This window comes from Simochromis diagramma, unplaced genomic scaffold, assembly GCF_900408965.1.
Source record: "Simochromis diagramma unplaced genomic scaffold, fSimDia1.1 OVJJ01000230.1, whole genome shotgun sequence".
Classification (NCBI taxonomy): domain Eukaryota; kingdom Metazoa; phylum Chordata; class Actinopteri; order Cichliformes; family Cichlidae; genus Simochromis; species Simochromis diagramma.
In genome coordinates this window covers 1-21154 of record NW_024386903.1, presented here as the reverse complement: position 1 = coordinate 21154, position 21154 = coordinate 1, and the positions used below count along the sequence as shown (strand labels likewise).

The following is a 21154-nucleotide window of genomic DNA, read 5'->3' as shown; positions in this document are numbered from 1 at the left end:
TGATTTTCCCACATTTTATTCTCAGCAAAACACAGAAAACACATCAGATGTGTAAACTGAGAAAAACTGATAATTTTGAGTAACGAGCATCATGACTGTCTCAAAAAAGTTGGTACAGAGCGTTTGCCACTGTGTAGCATTCCCTCGTCTTTTAACAATTCTGTAAACATGTGAAAAAAGCAGCTGCTAGATGTTTTTTGTGATATTGTTACTGCTCATTTTTCATTGTGGCTGTAATACCTGCAGTATGCAGTTTAGCGTCATCATGGTGTAACATAAAAGGCCTTCTCTGACAAATATGCTGCTGTAATAACTGCTGCTTCTGTCTACTGAGGAGATGAGAATCGGCCAAAGAACAGGAGGGACTTGGTCTTATTGTGTCTGATGAAGAAGAGGAAGGGGTGATCTGCTGTGAAGTGTGTGTCCGGTATATAACAACAAGCGATGATCATAGCACCTGTGGCTGCAGCGGCCTCTGTGCCCTCCTCGTTCACCTCCACAAAGGCCTTGTGGGCCACCGTAGACAGGAAGAGCCTCCCTTCACCGTTCATGCCAGACAGGTCAGCCCTTCCTGCACAGAACACGTTCTTCATACCCAGTTTAGTCAGAGGTTCATTCAGCTCGTAGTCTTCCTCCAGCTTGAACTTTGGCAGGTGAAGGACAACCTCTGAATGGGTGCTCATGTTTTTCCTGTCGGTCCATTCATTGAGCCTCTCCTGTGTTAGCTCCTTCTCCAGCTGGAACACAGTTAATACATTTTGTCATATTTCTTTTGCTTATATTTAAATTCATTTTATACACGAAATCAGAAGCGGTCTGTTAAATGATCAAATTTAAGTAAACTGAAGTGAAGCAGAAGAGTTTTTGTGTCTTTTCTTTACAGGAACTTGTTTCTAGGCTGTGTACCTTCAGCAGAGGGTCTGAGCCGTCTGAGGACTGGAATTAGAATTGAAATTGTGTGTTCTCCTGCTCTCCTTCATCCTGACCCATGTCTGTGTACAGTCAGTGAACACTGGTAAAACATGGATTAGTATAAAGTACTGTGTGTATGTGTGTGCATGCCTGAATCTTTGTGTTTGTCAACTGTAGGTTTACTTGGTAGATTGTGGACTGGCCTATAGGTACGCACCTGACGGTCTGCCCAAGGAGTACAAGGAAGACCCCAAGAAATGTCACGATGGTACCATCGAGTTCACAAGCATCGACTGCCACAAAGGAGCATGTAGGTGCAAACGTACGCGAGTAGTCATGACGCCCAACATGGTGTACAAAACCAGAGTGGTAATCTGAAAGAGTCTGTAGGATCTGATGTTTTTAACCATGAACAGGAAAATCAATGTGAACAGATTTCAAACCATTTTAGTGAGGACAGTTTGGAACAGCTGGGCTGTTTCCTCCCCATTTAAACTGGGATTCAGTTGGGGGAAACGGCCACACACACCATAGAGTGTAGAGAAGAGTGTGACACGGCCCCACATTCACCCAGAGACTGAAACAGTACCCATGTTTGTTTTGCTGTACAGTCAGAGCACTTTAACACGGCAGTGTGCTGGACTGACTTACCTTTGGGGCCACAGTCGTAGTACTGAGTCTACTGTGTGTTCAGCCACAGCGTTGTTGCTCCAGCTAAAGTATGCCAAAGAACAAGACTGATACTGATTGATGTTCCTCATCTCATACAACATGGAAATAACCTGAATGCTATTATGTACATAAGTGTCTCATATTGCTAATGTTGCTACGTACGCCATGTTTGCTAACAGCCGCGTCCAGGCGCAGCGACCTGGAGATCCTGTCCTACTGCTTAGTTCAGTGGCTGTGTGGTCGGCTGCCCTGGGAGGACAAGTTGCAGGACCCGCTGTACGTCAGAGACGCCAAGATCCGGTATGTGAAACTCAGTACCCAGCCTGGGTGCTCCACAGTCAGCTACACTTTGCCATTTATACAATTCTACAACAAGTTTTATTTTTTACAGTTTTTGTTTTGTGTTGTACAGTTCACACAGATTGATATGTATTAAAGAAAGTTGTGTAACGTTTTCGCCTCCAGGAGTCAAGAAAACATAACAGAGTTCATGGCCAAGTGTTTCTCCTCTCAAGACAAACCAGGTGAGACAGACTCACACCGGCGGCTCTGTGGCTACGATGGACCAGCGCTGAGCTGTTTCACACTGATGTGCCTCACCGTATTACTCATATACTGTAGACTTCTTTTACACTTGTCACATCATGAATACTAATGTTTTGATCTGGTTGTGAAAACCACAATGCCCTGTATAATCCCACAGTCTGAAACTGTGTGACCTCAAATCATATCAAGTTCATGATTAGTCGAACATTTTACCTTTCCATTATTTTAACAGTGTTTAAGGAGTTTAAGTTGCCTTGGAGTTGTGTTATCAGCTATGATCAGTACTGTTAGTGTTCTTTGATAAGGTTTGTGTGTTACAGCAGCATGATTAGTAAAGTGTGAATTGATTCATTTCGTCCGTTCCTGGCTGCTCTCATGTGTTTCTAACATGATGTAACTCCTGAATTTGAGCAGTGACCACCTGACCTCTCACTGGGATAGAAGTACAGGCCACAAGCTGCGGCAGTAAATGGCAACATTGTTGCCCGACTGTGCTAAAAGTTGCCTTTTAATGTTGGTGCTTTGACAGGAAGGCAGCGTGTCGGTTCAGACAGAGGAGACGTCGCACCTCCGTCCTTCTGCTGTGCTGAGCACGAGCAAACTGTTGTTTACTGCTCCATCTGTGTGCGTGTCTGTGTGTGTGTGTATTTGTGTGCCAAGTCTGAAGAAAGTCCCACCACACAACATTTAGCCTGACGTTGACATCTGAATGCAACACACTATGGTGACAACAGTGTGGGGGGAAAGCTTGTGTTTAAGTTACGTCTTTGTTTATGAAGTGTTTGATAAAAAGAACTAACATGGATGACCTGATGGTTTCAAACGAGCAAGGTGTGAGGGCTCTGATGAACGGGCTTCTCATTGTGTTGCAGATGAGATACAGCGGTTCATGGAGGAGGTGAAATCTCTGGGCTACACAGCCAAACCACCCTACGACAAGCTGCGCTCTATCCTGCAGGCTGGACTGAAGACCATCGGTGCTAAAGAGGACGGCGAGCTGGAGTTCACCTCTGCCAGTGGTGAACTCCATCCTGGCTTGCTCAAAGCTGCCGTTTTCTCTGACAGTTTCAATCAAAATTAGAAATGCTACTCTGAGATAACTAACAGTGCTGCCTGTTGTGCAGTTAGTTTCCAAAACACGTTATTCGTGGTTACATACAATTTTAGACTGATGTGGGCCAAAGCCTAGCATAGTCTGTAACGTTATTATGATGGACACATTTTATGAGTTAATTTGGCTTTATGTGACTTGCAGGTTTCTTTGAAAAATACTTATATCCAGGTTCTTCCTTTTTGCTGCCATCCTCCTCGCAGCGCAGGCTTTCCTCTGCTAAAACTAAACAGAGTTCCCTGAAAGGCACAGCCAATCACATTGGCCATATTTGTCACATGATATAGGACTCCAGTAGAGAACGTAATTTAACTCTTTCTGCACCGCTGGGTGAATGAGACGTTGACAGATCGTTTTTTTTCTTTCTATCGGGTTTGATTTTCTTTACTCGAATAGATCAAATTATTGGTGGGGACAATTCAATAATCGCTGAATATTGGTGGGAACATGTCCCTTCCGTCCATGCCAAATCTACGCCCTTGATCTAGACGCTGGGGGATACTGGGTAGAATGAACATGGTGAGCTGGTCACCCACATGGGGCAGCTCCAGGATCTTCATACCTTGGTCATGGATTGTAGTTGTAGGGCTTCTGTTAGATTTGTATTGTTGATTGTCATTTATGCTTAGAAACATTTACCCACATATGCTTAGAAGTGTATAATCATTTGTAGATTGAAAGAATGTCTCATCCTAGGAGGTCTGTAACAGCTCTGAGTAGCATGAAGGGGGAGGGCGTTCACTCCCTCTACAGAGTGTTCTGGCATAGATCACACACCTCCTAGGAGAGGTCGTATCTTCTCTTGCTGATATATGGTATAGCAAACACACGTATATCTGTTTAAGTATAAGAGTCTTTTGTTCAGATGGACCCGCTCCTGGCACCAGCGTTTGGGGAGTCTTCACAGGGTCACACCTTGATCTCACACACACACACACACACACACACACACACACACACACACACACACACACAGTATTCTTTGTTCACATGTATACCTATGTAAGATGTCATATGTTAATGACCCTATGCATATTCATGTAACCACAATAAAAGGAGTGCTATGGGGAGCCTGGCTGAGAGTCTGACGGGGGCTAGGTGGTGGGACGACACTTGACCCCAGCCAGGTTTCCCTCATGCATGAGTAAACCAGCCTGCTTGTGTCTTGCTTTGCAGTGTAACTATATTGTCTTTAACGTTCCAGCGGATAGGTACAAGCTACAAACCTATCATTAATTGGTCCTTCGAGAGCCGGATCCCTGGAGTCGACATTCACCGAGGGGAGAAGGGGCACGCGGAAAGACTGACGTCAGCCAGGAAGTTCCTGTGGATTCGCTGTCTGTCTTTTCTCCTCGATGGATGGCGATCGGCGGGATTCGAGGCTATACTACATGCTAAGCAACACCAAGTAAGTTTAAGTCTTTGCCGCTATGTGCAGCAAAGCACGCATCCACTGTGTGAGGTTGCGTTGAAAGTCTTTATCACTGTGTGCGATAAAGCACGTGCGTCCGGTGAGTGTCCGGTTTTGAAATCGCCCTGGGTGTGTGTCCCGAGCGTCCCTTCATTGGGTTTTGAAATCGCCCTGGGTGTGTGTCCCGAGCGTCCCTTCATTGGGTTTTGAAATCGCCCTGGGTGTGTGTCCCGAGCGTCCCTTCATTGGGTTTTGTCGCGCGAGTGGGTGAGCGTCCCACAGCTGGGTCAGGGTCCCGAGCGGTCCGGTGTGAGTCCGGAGTAGGCCTATTTTGTGTTATTGTCATTTTCGTCGTCGTCTCGTTGTTGTTGTGTGTGCGGAGCAGACCGCGTGGTGTGTGACGTCAGCAGCTGTTGTTGTTATCATGGGTTTCCTAAGCAGCCAGGAGTGTGTGGAAAAGGCCAGCCCACATCAGCAGCTGTGCTCTGGTGGGTGGCTTTCCCCCCACCCCTTCCTGACACAAAATGTTAACAGCCTGTGTGCCAGACCATAGACGTAATTGAGGTGGATAGTTGTTAAAAGTAACCTACATTAAGCTTGTGGTTGCTTAAATTCAGTACAATGACATGTGAGGTGAAGTGATATAGGTAAATATTTAAACTAATGAAGTGCATAGAGGCACTTGACCTGTGTGAAAGACTGTCGTCTTATTATGAGCCATTGTTGAGATACGCAGCACATCTGTGAAAACAGCTAATATGCTGAAGTACATGATGGAGAAGCTGTATTGAATATGAAAGTGTGATGAAAGTGAAAGTGATGTTGCGTTGCAGTTTTCCTGCATCTTGACTCATGTGTGTGGAGAGTTCATAGCATCAGCAGCATGTTTTCGTTTATTTGTTTTGTTGGGTTGAAAATAATTAAATAAACATGTGATCATGCTTATGGATCACCATGGCACATATCTCCAGCCATATGATTTATTTATGCAGATGAAAAAGTGAGTGTGAATGTGTCTGACATCACAGTGTTTTTGTGCACTGTGCAAAAGTAATTGCCTTTGATTGTGAGTGAGAGCGGTGATTTTGCGGATCACAAGTTGTTGTAAAGAAATAAAATAAAAGAGTGAAAAAGAGACAAGTTACATTGTAGACGAAGAAAAATAATCATAGCAGAAAGGTTTTGTGTTGATCAGCCGAAAAACAACTACAATGTCGTTTTCTGCTTTAAGAAAGGATTGTTCACAAAAACACAGAGAGAGAGAGAGATGTGTGTTGATTAAGCAGTGATGATGATAATGAACATGTCTTAGTTTGTCACTTTCAGGTGAAAAGCAGACCTGAATCAATTTTCCACATGCAGCAGTCGGAAGAAAGTTATAGTTTAACATCATTGGAAACATGTAGGCCAAGTTTCTGGCTGACTTATTTACAGCACCGTGTGTCTCTCAAACTCACAAGCAGCCCTCACTCCTCCCTGAAGACAAGGAATGCAGCTCCGAAGCAATAACATGGCAGATAAAGAGACAGCAGCAAGTCCTGAGCAAAAGTCTCAGTGAGCAGCGGCAATGTGGACAAACAGCACCAGAGAAGAACAAACCCATCATCCTGACTGATCGGATGAATGGCACTGTGTTTACAACAAGCTGCAACTTCACTGTGCATGTGAAGAAAACTTTTAAGGAGAACTGAGGAGACTGTTGGAGTTTGACATTTGCCACCTGTGGAGTAAAATGGCAAGAAGAGACAGTGGAACACAGGACAAAGCTGAAGGAGAACTGCCGGCGCTGTGGTTGGAAAGGCTCCATCATAAACATGCCCTGTGCAGAGGTCCAAACCCAAGAAGGTCGGCATCAGCGTGGGCGAGCTGATTGTGAAAGCCGTGGCCGTTTCCAAGGAGCGCAGCGGCGTCTCCACATCCGCTCTCAAGCAGGCTCTGGCTGCCGGAGGCTACGATGTGGACAAGAACAAGGCCTGTGTCAAGACCGCCTTCAAGAGCCTGGTGGCGAAGGGCACTCTGGTGCAGACCAAGGGCACCGGGGCCTCCGGACCTTTCAAGATGAACAAGGCTACTGAGACCAAAGCCAAGACGCCCGCCGCGGCCAAAGCCAAGAGGAGCTGCTAAGAAGTCGCCCAAGAAGGCAGCAGCAGCAGCACTACAGCCACTAGCACGAAGTCAACCGCATCAGAGGACAATAGAATGAGAGTGGTGAGAACACAAATTTTATTTTTAATGTGGGAAATCAAAATTTGGGTTAGCAAACCTGGGGAAAAGAAAACTGACTGCTTAAGTGGAAAATTGAGACGGAGTTTTAAACACTACGAAAATAGAAACATATACAAAATCACACACAAAAGCAGAACATGCATTAACCATACTAACACTCCAAACACAAGAGAGCTAATGAAGATTAGACAAAATTTTAAGTGTATGAGTCTGTTTATCATCTTGTCCAAGTCACCTCGTGTGATGCAAAGATCAGTGGAACTTATAGCACATTACATGCTCTGCTGGATATGCAGCTCCACACACATGCAATGAAAATTAGCTGGTTATCTTTCATCAGTGTTAAAATAGTGTCAATTTAGCAGACACTTGTTATCAAATACTGAATTTATACAATGCAAAAAATTGACTCTCTAGGTTGCAGGACAGCAATTTAACTTTTGAAAAAAAAAAAAAAATCCTGGTTTGATAAATCAGTGATCAGACAATAAATTTAGTTGTTAAAATGGTAAATTGGGAGAAGCTTCCTGCTTGATTGATGCAGCAAGTGATTTACTGTATGAGGGAAATTGTCTTTAGTGATAACATTTTGAACATGCATTTCTGTTGTCCTGTCATCCTAGTGGGTTAATAGCTGATTCAAATTAGTTGATCGTTCTTAGATTAATGAAAGGTGATTGAATTCTAGCACGAGTGAATGGGATGTGTTGGAGTTGTTGTGTGTTGAGTGGAGACTCTAAAACACTGAGTTTCCTGTTTTGATGTGTGAGTGAATCCTGTATTTAGATACACAACTCTGAATACGTCAGAACAAACTTCTTTTGTGAAGTGCATGACAGCATGTCACATGTTTTATGATGAAGGGAAAAGGAAAACTGAATAGATCTGTGGCCTAAATGAGTGAAGAGCACAGACCTGGTGACTAAACTCATAGCTAATAAGACATTAGGCTTATGTTGTGTGTTGTGCAGCTGATGGTTGGTTTGGAGTGAATCTAGCTGATGATTCTTCTGTTGTGAAGTTGATGAGGAGTTTGTGTCATGACTTAACAAGGCCTTTTTATTTTGATACTTTCACAGTGCACTGAAAGTTTGGTTTGATAATCTCTGTTATTTTTTATTTTTATCTTTTGAACAGGCACTGATTTTGTTTGTCTATTTCTTTTCTTTAAGCAGATCTGCACGTCGGGAATTGAAAGTGCTTTACGACCTGTCAAGAGGGCCGTTGCGGGTGGGTTTCTCCACATTAAAATGGGCTCTGGAGAAAGCCACTTATTGGGACAAGTTCCTGGCCTAAAAAGGATTCAGCGATGTAATCCGATCTAAAGTTCTTTTTCTTTTTGAAATGACGTCATTTTGCTGAAAGTGGAAACTAAATGCGACAATTGGCTCCACTATCAGCAAAGAAAGAATGAATGCATGAATGAATGAATGAAAGAGAAAGAAAAAAAAAAGCTGACTGACTGGTAAAAGCTGACAAGACTGACTGACTTAACACCATTGTGTGAAGCCAACCCCCACCTGACAAAGGGGTGGATGTATCTCTGTGTGTGTCTCTGTTACAGGAGCAGACAGATGACAGCAACATCTGGGGTTGCGTGATGGTTTAACCTTTTAAATGCCATTTTTATGTTTGTGAATCTATCAGAGGTGTGTTATTCATGGGCTTGTGTTGCTCACAGAAATTACTGTGAGAAGGTGTACACACCTGCGCAGCGCTAACATTTGCATTTTCTTTTCTACAGCATTACAGTTCTTCATGTGGTTTGATCACATGATTTACACCAGGACAACTGGTTGATGTTTTTCCTACTACAGGATTTCTGGGTTTATATGTGAATGACATTCCTTCCACGAGAGGGGATGGTTGATGTTATGGTGTTTTATGGCACCTCTGGAACCTGTTGACCTGTGTCTGACCTCCGTCTGACCACAGTCAATGTGTATTGCTAATGTTTGTTACTTTGGGAATGCTGTGGAAGATTCAGCAGAAGCAGACAAGTGACATGAGTAAAACAAATGAGAGATTACGGTGTTTATGGACAAGTTTATTATGGGCTCATTTGCTGGCCACTTTTGGACCCATAATAATAATAATAATAATAATAATTGAGTGGAGTGACTTTGCTTAAGAGAAGTCACCGATTACATTAATGTTAACTGAGCACATGGGATGATCCATGTCTGAGGCAAATTAGGGAAATAATTGTAGTTTCCTGATTTGAGAAAACCTGCACATGACACTTGTCTTGCCCGTGCTGAATGCTTATTACTCTTTTGATATAATTGTTTGTACGTGTGAAGTTTGCTTTTCTGAAATATAGGTGCAGCAGTGAGAAGCAGAAACATTCCAGGCATAGCTGAGCCCAGGCAGTGGTTGAGGTCAAAGATCAAGCTGGTTGGGGCCCATCATGAGATCAGACCTTGGAGCCACAGCAAGGACCATGAAACTGCCTGCAATAGAGAAATCTCACACTTGGTTGTTTCAGGGGTGAGGGGGAAGTGCTGATTGAGCCCCCGTAGGGTAAGCTCGCACTTCAACCTCCAGCCTCTGACCAACTCTAGGGCAACCAAGTGCGAGGCGTGACGGCTGAATCGGCTGAACCAGGAGGAAGGCAGAGAAGCTGAGCGTTTTGAGACAGATCCAGCAGGCCCAAAATCAGGACTATGCATGACGAGAAGGAGTGCCTGAGAGGATCGTCCACAAGATGGGAGCTGAGGCCAGGAGAGAGGCTTCAGGAGGATCAGAGATCATCTTCAGCACAGCAGATATGACACAGAGAGCTGTGCTACTGAGCTTCCAGGAGATCAAGAGGAGACTTCCCACAGCAAGATTTAAATAAAATGAAAGATTCAATATTGACGCTGAGGAAGACTACTAAGGTGTACGACGTGCTCTGCCTTAAATCTTCAGCAGCGTTGAGACATGAAAACCTGAAGGATGAGGGGAGCGTGCCAAGCTCCATCGACAGCGCAGAGGGAATCTAAGGATGACATCATGATTCTGTGAAAAGCACAGGAACCAGAAGCTATGGTGGTGATAACAGCAGTTTCCTATGAGGTCTGCAGCTTTGGAAATAGCTGAGACCCATGTTGACAAACAACAAAACTAACTGGTATGTTTGAATGTTTATTCTACATACATTTGGACTCTGGTCCTATGGACAATGATGGAAACAACTGGAAGAGACATTAATGACGCCCTGCAGAACTCAAACCACTCTGCATAGAGACATGTGATTTGCACACCCGGAGGAAGCATCACCAAGCTGAGATGTTTTTGAAAATGTTACTTTTTATTTTCACTATTAAATTAACAATTTCTTTGTTTGCTTGTAGGATGCAGGTTGCCATTGGATGAGATTAATGAGGAATGGGATAACTGCTGATACATTTGTTAAACTGTGTACTTTTACAGTAATTTAGGGTAATTTGACATATGCTGAGTATAAAAATGTTTGCATTAAAACTGTCAGTCATGAGGTATTCATAACTGGGAATTCTTCTAGCATAAAGGTCAATAAGGGGGGAAATGTTAGATTTGTATTGTTGATTGTCATTTATGCTTAGAAACATTTACCCACATATGCTTAGAAGTGTATAATCATTTGTAGATTGAAAGAATGTCTCATCCTAGGAGGTCTGTAACAGCTCTGAGTAGCATGAAGGGGGAGGGCGTTCACTCCCTCTACAGAGTGTTCTGGCATAGATCACACACCTCCTAGGAGAGGTCGTATCTTCTCTTGCTGATATATGGTATAGCAAACACACGTATATCTGTTTAAGTATAAGAGTCTTTTGTTCAGATGGACCCGCTCCTGGCACCAGCGTTTGGGGAGTCTTCACAGGGTCACACCTTGATCTCACACACACACACACACACACACACACACACACACACACACACACACAGTATTCTTTGTTCACATGTATACCTATGTAAGATGTCATATGTTAATGACCCTACGCATATTCATGTAACCACAATAAAAGGAGTGCTATGGGGAGCCTGGCTGAGAGTCTGACGGGGGCTAGGTGGTGGGATGACACTTGGCCCCAGCCAGGTTTCCCTCATGCATGAGTAAACCAGCCTGCTTGTGTCTTGCTTTGCAGTGTAACTATATTGTCTTTAACGTTCCAGCGGATAGGTACAAGCTACAAACCTATCAGCTTCTTCTTCTTCTGGTACATCATCTGGACTGAACAGGTTACTAATGATGTCATTAATATCTGTGATGTGTGCTATAGCTCTACAGGCCTCAGCATAATTTGAGAAATGTTGATACTGAAGAGCAGAAGCAGTTCAATTAATCAGATATCAGTAAAGTCTGTGACGCTCTGTGTTTAATGTACAACCCCAATTTCAAAAAATGTTGAGAGACTATGTAAAATGTATATAAAAACAGACTGCAATGATTTTCCATGTGTTATTCTCAGTCAAACACAGAAAATCATGTATCATGTCAGATGCACAAACTGAAAAAAATCGAATTTAAGCAAAAAAAACCTCTTTTTGAACATCATGACAACATGTCTCAAAAAGCTGCCAGTGATGAGAGCAGCTACTAGATTTTTATCCGATCTTGGATTCTAGCTGCTCACTTTTCATTGCTGTTGTAATAGCTACAGTTTAGTATACTGTAACAAACAAGGGCTTCACTGAAAAATGTGTTGCTCTAACCCCTATATATACCTTTCAGTATTGCTGGGGCCCTTCCAGAGCATACTGCCAGTTCATAGATGCACCATCATACCATCAGAGCTGCAGACTCTTGATAATAAGTTGGAGTTTCCTCTTTAGTCTGGAGGACACAGTATCTATGTTCTCTAAAGCTGGTGGAACTTGTGATTTTATACAAGTACCATCTATTTTGTAAAAGAACATTTTGTTTTTAATAAAAGAGACACGTGTGTGTCTGATTAAGTAATAAAATGTTCCAGAGAAAAATACAGTTTTATAAATAGCAAAACATCACAACACAAAACTCCATTTACTTTATTTCATAGATGTATTTATTTGAATTGCAACATCATCTTCCTCTGCTGCTTCTGTCTACTGAGGAGATGAGAATCTGCCAAAGAACAGGACGGACTTGGTCTCGTTGTGTCTGATGAAGAAGAGGAAGGGGTGATCTGCTGTGAAGTATTGGGTCCATCCACCACAAAGAATCATGGACACAACACCTGTGGCTGCAGCGGCCTCTGTGCCCTCCTCATTAACCTCCACAAAGGCCTTGTGGGCCACCGTAGACAGGAAGAGCCCCCAGTTCACCGTTCATGCCAGACAGGTCAGCCCTTCCTGCACAGAACACGTCCTTCATACCCAGTTTAGTCCAGAGGATCATTCAGCTTGTAGTCTTCCTCCAGCTTGAACTTTGGCAGGTGAAGGACAACCTCTGAACTGGGTGCTCATGTTTTTCCTGTCGGTCCATTCATTCAGCCTCTCCTGTGTTAGCTCCTTCTCCAGCTGGAATACAGTTAATACATTTTGTCATATTTCTTTTGCTCATATTTAAATTCATTTTATACACGAAATCAGAAGCGGTCTGTTAAATGATCAAATTTAAGTAAACTGAAGTGAAGCAGAAGAGTTTTTGTGTCTTTTCTTTACAGGAACTTGTTTCTAGGCTGTGTACCTTCAGCAGAGGGCCTGAGGACTCCTTAGGCAGCAGAATGAACATGCTGAGCTCCTCACCCACATAGGGCAGCTCCAGGATCTGCAAATCATGGTCAGCAATGTAGTTGTAGGGAAGCTTCTTCTCCTGGTACATCATCTGGACTGGTACGGTCTCATTCTGACACACAGGAAATCCAGGCGACCAGATCATGTTACCATAAAGCTTCTGATGGTGTTTACCTTAAACATTTTACAGTTTCCTGTATTCAGACTTTATGTCCAGATTTTGTAACCTTCAGTTAAATTTCTACCTGTTTGATTTTAAAGGGCATCTCTTTGGTGTTTGTCTCTTTAAAATGGGTTCTTCCAGTTGCCCTTGAAGTAGACAGCATTGACCAGAACCAGTCTAGTATCTGTTTCGACTGTTTCTGGCTTCAGAAGGTCTTTTATCTTATCTGAAAGGAAATACAGAAACACAACAATATTTCATTATAATCCACAGAGGATGCTAAAATGATTCCCTGCTGTTCAGGCTGTGGAAGATGCACATTCTCACTTTCTGTCTGCTGCTCGACCCAGCTGTTGATCTCTGCTCTGCACGCCTCTGGAGCTCCGATGAAGTCCACAGTCTTCAGGTCTGCCTGGTAGTACTTCTGTGTGGCGTCAAGGAAGTCCTGCAGAGAGCAGACATCTGTTTATTAATCCAGTCTTTGTAATGAAGAACTTTATGAAGAGAATCATTGATGTGGACACTCACTGGGAGGAAGTGGGCAGTGTTTTCTCCATAAAGACGGTTGGCTAGTTTCAGGATGTAGGATGCAGATGGTGAGTTGATGTCAGCGTTCAGTTTCTGGAAGTCTGCATGGACGCCTTCACCTGAGCTGAATGAGAGGGCCTGTGTGGCATTGAAGACAAAGACTGAAAGGATGTGACACTGAGCCTGTCTGCCATTTCAGCATCATGTTTAATAATAACCATTAACTGACTGTCAGCATCATGCTCTCAGTAACTATACTGCTTGTGCGTTTTATGGACTTTCATGCCATTTATATAACACACTTCATCCTCATATGGTAGACACAAATTTCTGACGTCCCACTGGAAACATCTTGGGGTTCAGTGTTTTGGATACAAGAAAATTAAGCTTTTCAAAGATGTTAAATGAAACCCCAAAATTTATTTATTTATAAATCTACCGAGGACAAGAATTATTAGTTTATTAGTTAGTTTACTATTCAGCCAGCCAGCACTCTTGTAGCAAAAAAGTTCAGATTTTATTTATATATATATATATATATATATATATATATATATATATATATATATATATATATATAAACACAAATCAAAACAACAAAATAAAATTATATCTTCTGTATAGAAAAACACAGGCAGCCACATCTGACTGCTTTTAAACTGTAACGAGGGCTTGAAGTTGCACAATCATGCTCGCCGATCAACTGACAGCTGGTGCAGGGAACAAGTGACAGTGAGCTGACCTGAGCCATCTGAGCTGCAGTGTCTCCTTTAGCTCCCAGGTAGACCATGGCCAGGGCTGAGCTGATGCTCAGAGGAGAGACAAAGATGTTCCCGACAGAGTTTGCCTGGCTCAGAGTGCGGAACAGCTCCAAGGCAAAGGCTGTGTTTGAGTTGCTGACGGCGGACATGGCTGATGGTGTTTTCCTGCAAACAACCGTTTAAACTGCTAAAACATTACATACCGGAAACACAACAAGAGACTTTATATTAAAGCATCGAGAAAAAGTGATTTTTTTAGGATCGCGCACACAAACAGACGCCACTGCCGGAGCTGCCCCACCCACTGAAGCTAAGACTCCGCACACAGTGTAGCCCGTTTGTCAGCAATGACTGCTCACTTATACGAGACTCCAAGCTACTTCTGTTCAGAAGTGATCGCCACATCGGGTAGCTTCGCTTGTTCGACTTGATAGATTTTTTTTTAAGTATTATTAGTATTATTTTTAAATTTTAGCTTTTTATTATTATTGTTAGTATTATTATTATAATAATAATAATAATAATTATTATTATTATTTTGTAAATTTCATTTCTGACGCAAATCCAAGGGAATATGTCTTACCTCGAGCCGGGGATCTTTCGCTATCATAGGCGGATGCGTACACTGTGGAGACACTGCAACCTAAACGAGACTGATGCTGCCTATTGATCTGTGAGTCTATGATCGATCTATGAGTGCACTTAAAACAGAAACTTTCCGGAAGTAACATCGCTACTGCGGGAAGAATAAAGAAAATCAAAGCTTTGCATTTATTTTAACAACCGGAGCTGTTTTCACATTGGCTGTCATTAAATAATAAAACCTTAGCAAAAATTAATTTGTACATTAGGATAAAACAGTGTGATCATCAAACATTTTAGTGCAAAAAATAACAAACCCATTGGACTCACAATACCTCCATGCTTATTTACCGTCTGTCTCTTTCAGTTACTTACACAAACGAGCCTGTTTACATTTTCAAAGCTCAAGACAGCGCTCTTTTTTGTTACTATGTGACCTGCAAGTGAGAAAAGTCTCTCACATTAGACAGAAATGGCAGGACTAATGAGATACTTGCGGGCCAGGACAGACAGCTGTGGGTGTGTCCCTGCTCGACAGGACCACCACTGCAGCCGGCAGTCTGTCTCACTGTTGGTGGATTCTGCTCTGTACAAACTCAGGGCCCTGTTACACAGGGCTTCCTGATCAGAATCAGAATCTGAAGACAATGAAGAGAGGAGGAGGCTCTTTGTCTTTGCTGGCTCCTTTGTGGTGGCATTTTTATACTGTTCCTGCAGCAGGGCCTCTAGGCTGCTCCAAACCTCTTCTCGCTTTCCCCTTGCAAGACACTTTAAATCCTTAAAGCGTGGGTCAAGCACAGTAGCTATCTTGAGCCGCTGACGGTTGAGTGTAGCTACATGTTGGGATAGGTCCTTCGTAAAGGCAGTCTTAAACTTTAGTCATCATTGGAGACCTCCATGGTGTGATGCAGGTGGCAGAAAGCAGGTAAAACCACTGAACATGAGACATGTCTCTTACCTCCAAAAGCTCGGTCACAAACCCGTAGTAGACAGTTCAAGAAAACAGTTATTATTCTACACAATAACTGTCAACTACAGATGTTTTGAAGAAACAGTAACAATAAGTTAAAAATTGTTTTATTTACCTGCATGGCTCAAGAACATTCAGCAGCTTTTGGAGTTTTCCCAGCTCTGATCGAGTTAAAATGACTAGCTTGTGCTTTTGTTTGTCTAAAGCAGCAAAAACAGCCTCTTGATTCTTTAGTGGGTGAGAAGCCATATCCAGTGTTGAATTCCACTGTGTGGAAACATCCTATATGGGTGGCTAATTCTGTTGCCCCAGTCTTGTTTGCTCCTGGTGTAGTTGCTGTCTACAACAGCAACTACATCACAGGGAATGACCAACATCCTGAGGATGAACGTTGTTCGCAAACTGAAAATAACTGATGATGAGGGTCGAATAACAAGTGGTTTCATCCTCAGAGTTAGTGATGCACAGGGGAGGAAATGGGTTTTCCCAAAAAGACACAGAAGTGTATTTTCAGTTGTGTTAATGATTGTGGGTCAGAAGCATTCTCCTGCTCATCCTGGAATGATTGTTTCTGCTCAGGTAGAGCTTTTAAAATGAGCTGCTGAAACTGTGTGTGTAATCTGACACCGCTTTACGGAAAAGCCAACGTCATCAGCAGATTTCCTGCACCTGTGCTTCCGATCGAAAATCCTTTGTTTGCCTGAAAATACCAACAATGAAGTAATTTGTTTACACAGTCCAGTAAGATTTGTCGCAATGACACTGGATAGACTGTAAAATAGTCATTTACTATGACTCTTTTTCTTGTTAGAAATCCCACGCTGCCTCTTCTTTTATAGCAGCACGTCTCCCCGTTCGCTCTAGTTTATTAAGATCTATGTGGAGGAAGTGAAACTTTGTTTCTGGTCAGACTCACCTCTGTGCTCTCTGGTGCTCAGCCTGGCTACATTCTCCTCTAAAAATGACAAATGTTCTGAAACTGAACGTAATGAATCAAGTTACTGCTAATAAAATCCTTCTAATGTGCTCACATGTGAATTGATTCATTTCGTCCGTTCCTGGCTGCTCTCATGTGTTTCTAACATGATGTAACTCCTGAATTTGAGCAGTGACCACCTGACCTCTCACTGGGATAGAAGTACAGGCCACAAGCTGCGGCAGTAAATGGCAACATTGTTGCCCGACTGTGCTAAAAGTTGCCTTTTAATGTTGGTGCTTTGACAGGAAGGCAGCGTGTCGGTTCAGACAGAGGAGACGTCGCACCTCCGTCCTTCTGCTGTGCTGAGCACGAGCAAACTGTTGTTTACGGCTCCATCTGTGTGCGTGTCTGTGTGTGTGTGTATTTGTGTGCCAAGTCTGAAGAAAGTCCCACCACACAACATTTAGCCTGACGTTGACATCTGAATGCAACACACTATGGTGACAACAGTGTGGGGGAAAAGCTTGTGTTTAAGTTACGTCTTTGTTTATGAAGTGTTTGATAAAAAGAACTAACATGGATGACCTGATGGTTTCAAATGAGCAAGGTGTGAGGGCTCTGATGAACGGGCTTCTCATTGTGTTGCAGATGAGATACAGCGGTTCATGGAGGAGGTGAAATCTCTGGGCTACACAGCCAAACCACCCTACGACAAGCTGCGCTCTATCCTGCAGGCTGGACTGAAGACCATCGGTGCTAAAGAGGACGGCGAGCTGGAGTTCACCTCTGCCAGTGGAGCAGCGGTGCCTCCCACCAAGGTCAGCGCTCCTACTTGTTTCAAGACTGGGAAGAGTGAATCTACAATAGGTCTGCTGCCCTCAGGTGAATGTATGGCTATTCACCCTATGCAGTGAGCTTAACATAAGAGGAGATGGTTCCAGGAACGACAGGCAGTGTTGGGGAGTAACGGAATACATGTACCGCCGTTACGTATTTAAAATACAAAATATAAGTAACTGTATTCCGTTACAGTTACCGTTTAAAAAGGTGGTATTCAGAATACAGTTACTTTGTTGAAATAAATGGATTACACTGCGGTACTTTCCTGTTTCATTTTGTCGCGGGTCAGGACTGTTTGGGTTTGTTTGACAGCTACGTTCTGTTGTTCCAGGGGGCAGCGTTACGGTTGCCATGGTTACAGGGCGACGCTCTCTCTCTCTGCGACTTTGTGTTTCCTGGTGAGAGAGCGCCTTTTCGTTGTTGTTGTTGTTGTGCTAAGCTAACAGGCAGAATGCTACAAGCATAGCTCTAAAGAATGTAGCATCATGGGCAGTGTAGTCCGTGCTGCAGGGAGAATGGACTATTTTTGTTATTGACCAAATACTTATTTTCCACCCTGATTTACGAATTAATTCTTTACAAATCCTACCATGTGGATTCATGGATTTTTTTTTCCACATTCTGTCTCTCACAGTTGAAGTGTACCTCTGGTGCAAATTACTGACCTCTGTCATCATTTTAAGTGGGGGAACTTGCACAATCGGTGGCTGACTAAATACTTTTTTGCCCCACTGTATATTACACATTTGATGTCCACTCCAGGGACTGCTCACAGTCCCCTCTGCCACCACCTCGGGTTCGCCTGTCTTTTCAGATTGCTGTTAATCTAATTATCTTTTAAAAATTAACGAGTCAAATTTTGCAAATGTAGCGGAGTAAAAGTACCGTTTCTTCTTCACAAATGTACTCAAGTAAAAGTAAAAAGTATCATGCAAAAAAGGTACTTTAAAAGTACATTTTTTTTCAAAAATGTACTCAAGTAAATGTAACTCGTTACTACCCACCTCTGCTTCTAGCTTGTCAAATACATTTCATTGCAATGTTGACCCTGTGCTAACTTGCATATGACAAGTAAAAACTGAAAGTGAAACTGGGATGTGGATGATGCTGTGCATCAGCTGAATGCTGACTGGTTGACAAGTGGGCCGGAACATGGAAGGAAACCGGGTGGAGTTCACCGAGAGTGAAACGTGAAGTGGACACTTGTTTTTAACACTGGCAGCAGCACCAGTGTGGCCCACAGAGCGGGCTGGACCACACACACCTCATCAGGAGGATGAAGGCCAGTGAACTGACAGCAGTCACAAACACACACACACCTCTCTGCTCATGCAGTTTTATTTAAATTCTGTTTTTTGAGGGGTCATTTGTGGGCACATTCTTCCTTGGCCTGCCTCTTGGTCTCCTGGTTTGTCCAGGTGATACCTCGGATTTGGCGTCAGTCCTGGGCACCTTTTTGGGTCTGCCCTTCGGTCTGTTTACCTCTGCAAAGTTAAATTCAGCAGGCTGTCAATCTTTTAACCCAAATGTTGTCATGTAGTTTTCATTCATAACCTCTGCTTCAGTTACTCTATTTAGAGATACACTGACAAAAACTGGTACACTCTGAAGAGGAAACCAACAGTACTTTTTTCTTGTCAGGACTTGAATCCACCTCGCTCTCCTCCGCTGGCATCTTTCTTTTGGTGGTTTTCTATAGAGAGAGAAACACGATAAATATGAAAAGAAGCACCAGTCGGTGTGTTGATGTTGACTAAAAGACATTACTTTAAACCTGGGAGTCCACTGTGGGTCGTGTACAGTTTGTTTCTACAGAATATCTTAAATCAAGAACAAATATGAATTAACATGAATATTTCCCACATAGATAATTACTGTCAAACTTATGGGCAGAAATCTGTGCCATCAGAAACTGAATTTGAATAAGTTAAATTTGAATTGCTCAGATTGAATCTGAATTGAATAAATGCTTTTGAAAACTGAATTTGAATTAGTCCTAATTTGAAATTGAATTTATGGTTTGAAAATGATCATCACTAAATTGAAATTGAATTTTATATTTTGAAAGTGAATTCATTTGCTTTGAAACTGCATTTTAATCCTTTAAAAAATTCAGCTCTCGAATAATTTCAGTTTCACTTCTCACCATTCAGTCTCAGTTCTACAAGTCAGGCTTTTGGAACTTACATCCGGTTTCCGGTTCAAGCGCAGATTAATAGAAATACGGTTTACTAGCGGACCAAAAGTGTTACTGAAGGTAATCTACAGCATCTTGAGCTAAATTAAGACTTCAGAAGTCATTCGTCATGTCGAATGACCAGCGGATAAACTCTCAGGTTGGTAATAAATGTATTACATTTATAAGAACAAGCATCATGTTAACAAATGATAGCCATACAGTAACTTTTATGCTTATTGTAGCTGTTAGCTAAAAATGCTAATTTAGCCTAGTTTGCCCTGCATTCAGCTTTGACAAACAAATATGATCGACTGTTTCTAGTAGAATTCCAAAGTTGTCATCTTGTACCCTCTCAGAGCCCTGTATGCTTGTAGAGACCCCTACAGTAGGGAAACATGCAAAACGGTGCCAAACCTTTGTGTTTTAGCTTTATTTATGTCTTACAACAGCATCCCAACGCTTTAGCTAACTTAATAACTTTAGCTAAAGTGAATAGTTAGTCTAATTCATTAGTGCAGCATTACTGGATCACCTCTGTTTGAAGTGATATAATATGATATACAACTATCACTGAAACATCAAACTTTGTAAATAAACAAACAACACTTCTCATTCTCTATACGTTTGGCCACAGACAGGGGGAGAGAGAGCGAGGGGGTGGAGGGAGAGATCGTGAGGGGGTGGAGGGAGAGATCGTGAGGGGGTGGAGGGAGAGACCGTGAGAGAGTGTCAGGGGGAGTAACAAATATAAATGTTACATTGTAGCTGAGTGCTCCAGGATCACATACAGAGGCGATGATGTTTGTCCTGATGTGCACCAACACTAAGAGCGTACACAGTCAAAGACAGGCGACTGCATATAGACACATGAAGGGAAACTTATCAGCTGAGGCAAATTACAGAGAGCAATGTTAATGAGTTCAGTTCAGCTGCTTTGGTGTAAATGAAATTAACAACAGGTGCACTAGAGGGGCAACGACGAGACAACTCCCAAAGCAATAGCATGAGGAGATACCTGGTTTCACAGCCAGCCCAGCCACGGCCAGGTTTGCCGTGTCGCCCAGCACAGCCATAACCCCCCTGGGGGGGTCCGTAACCCATCAGCAGGGACAATATCTGTTTCTTTGTGCGAGGAGGAACACGATGAGCACTATAAGAGCCGTCCACAAGGTTACTGGTGTGAATGTCTCCCGACAAAACAATCAAGACTCGACATCCTCTAGCAGGCCTTGTGATCACTACCCCAGCACCATGGAGCCCGAGTGGCATCGGCCATAATACCAGACTTGGCATTTCATCAAACCTTGTGGCATCACTTCATTCTGAACACGCACCTATGACCGCAACAATCTGAAAAGACAGGCGACCCCGAGGTGTTGCAGAGGGGACTGTGAGCAGTCCCTGGAGTGGACATCAAATGTGTAATATATATGAGCCTACACACTAACCCTTCTGCTCGACCATAAAGACAGCTGAAGGATGGACACTAACCGAGAAGAAAGTGAACTGGTTGTAGCAGTCCCTCGGACCAAGGAAGAAATAGAGAGAGCCTCGACGGTTGCAGTAATTTTTACTTTGAGATTCATTCAGATTCTAACAGTGCTGAGGTGCACCAATGCACGTGAACTAAACAGAAAACACAAAATACATTT

At 42.9% G+C, this 21154-nt stretch overlaps 1 long non-coding RNA gene and 1 pseudogene across 1 annotated transcript; one reads left to right on the top strand and one right to left on the bottom strand.

Annotated features, from left to right (window-relative positions):
* LOC120735472 lies at positions 1 to 14280 on the bottom strand (annotated as a pseudogene).
* LOC120735475 lies at positions 6670 to 10363 on the top strand. The gene is made up of 2 exons (XR_005696262.1): positions 6670 to 6860; positions 9202 to 10363. It is a non-coding gene; the product is annotated as an uncharacterized LOC120735475 (long non-coding RNA).
* Positions 14281 to 21154: the final 6874 nt, after the last annotated feature.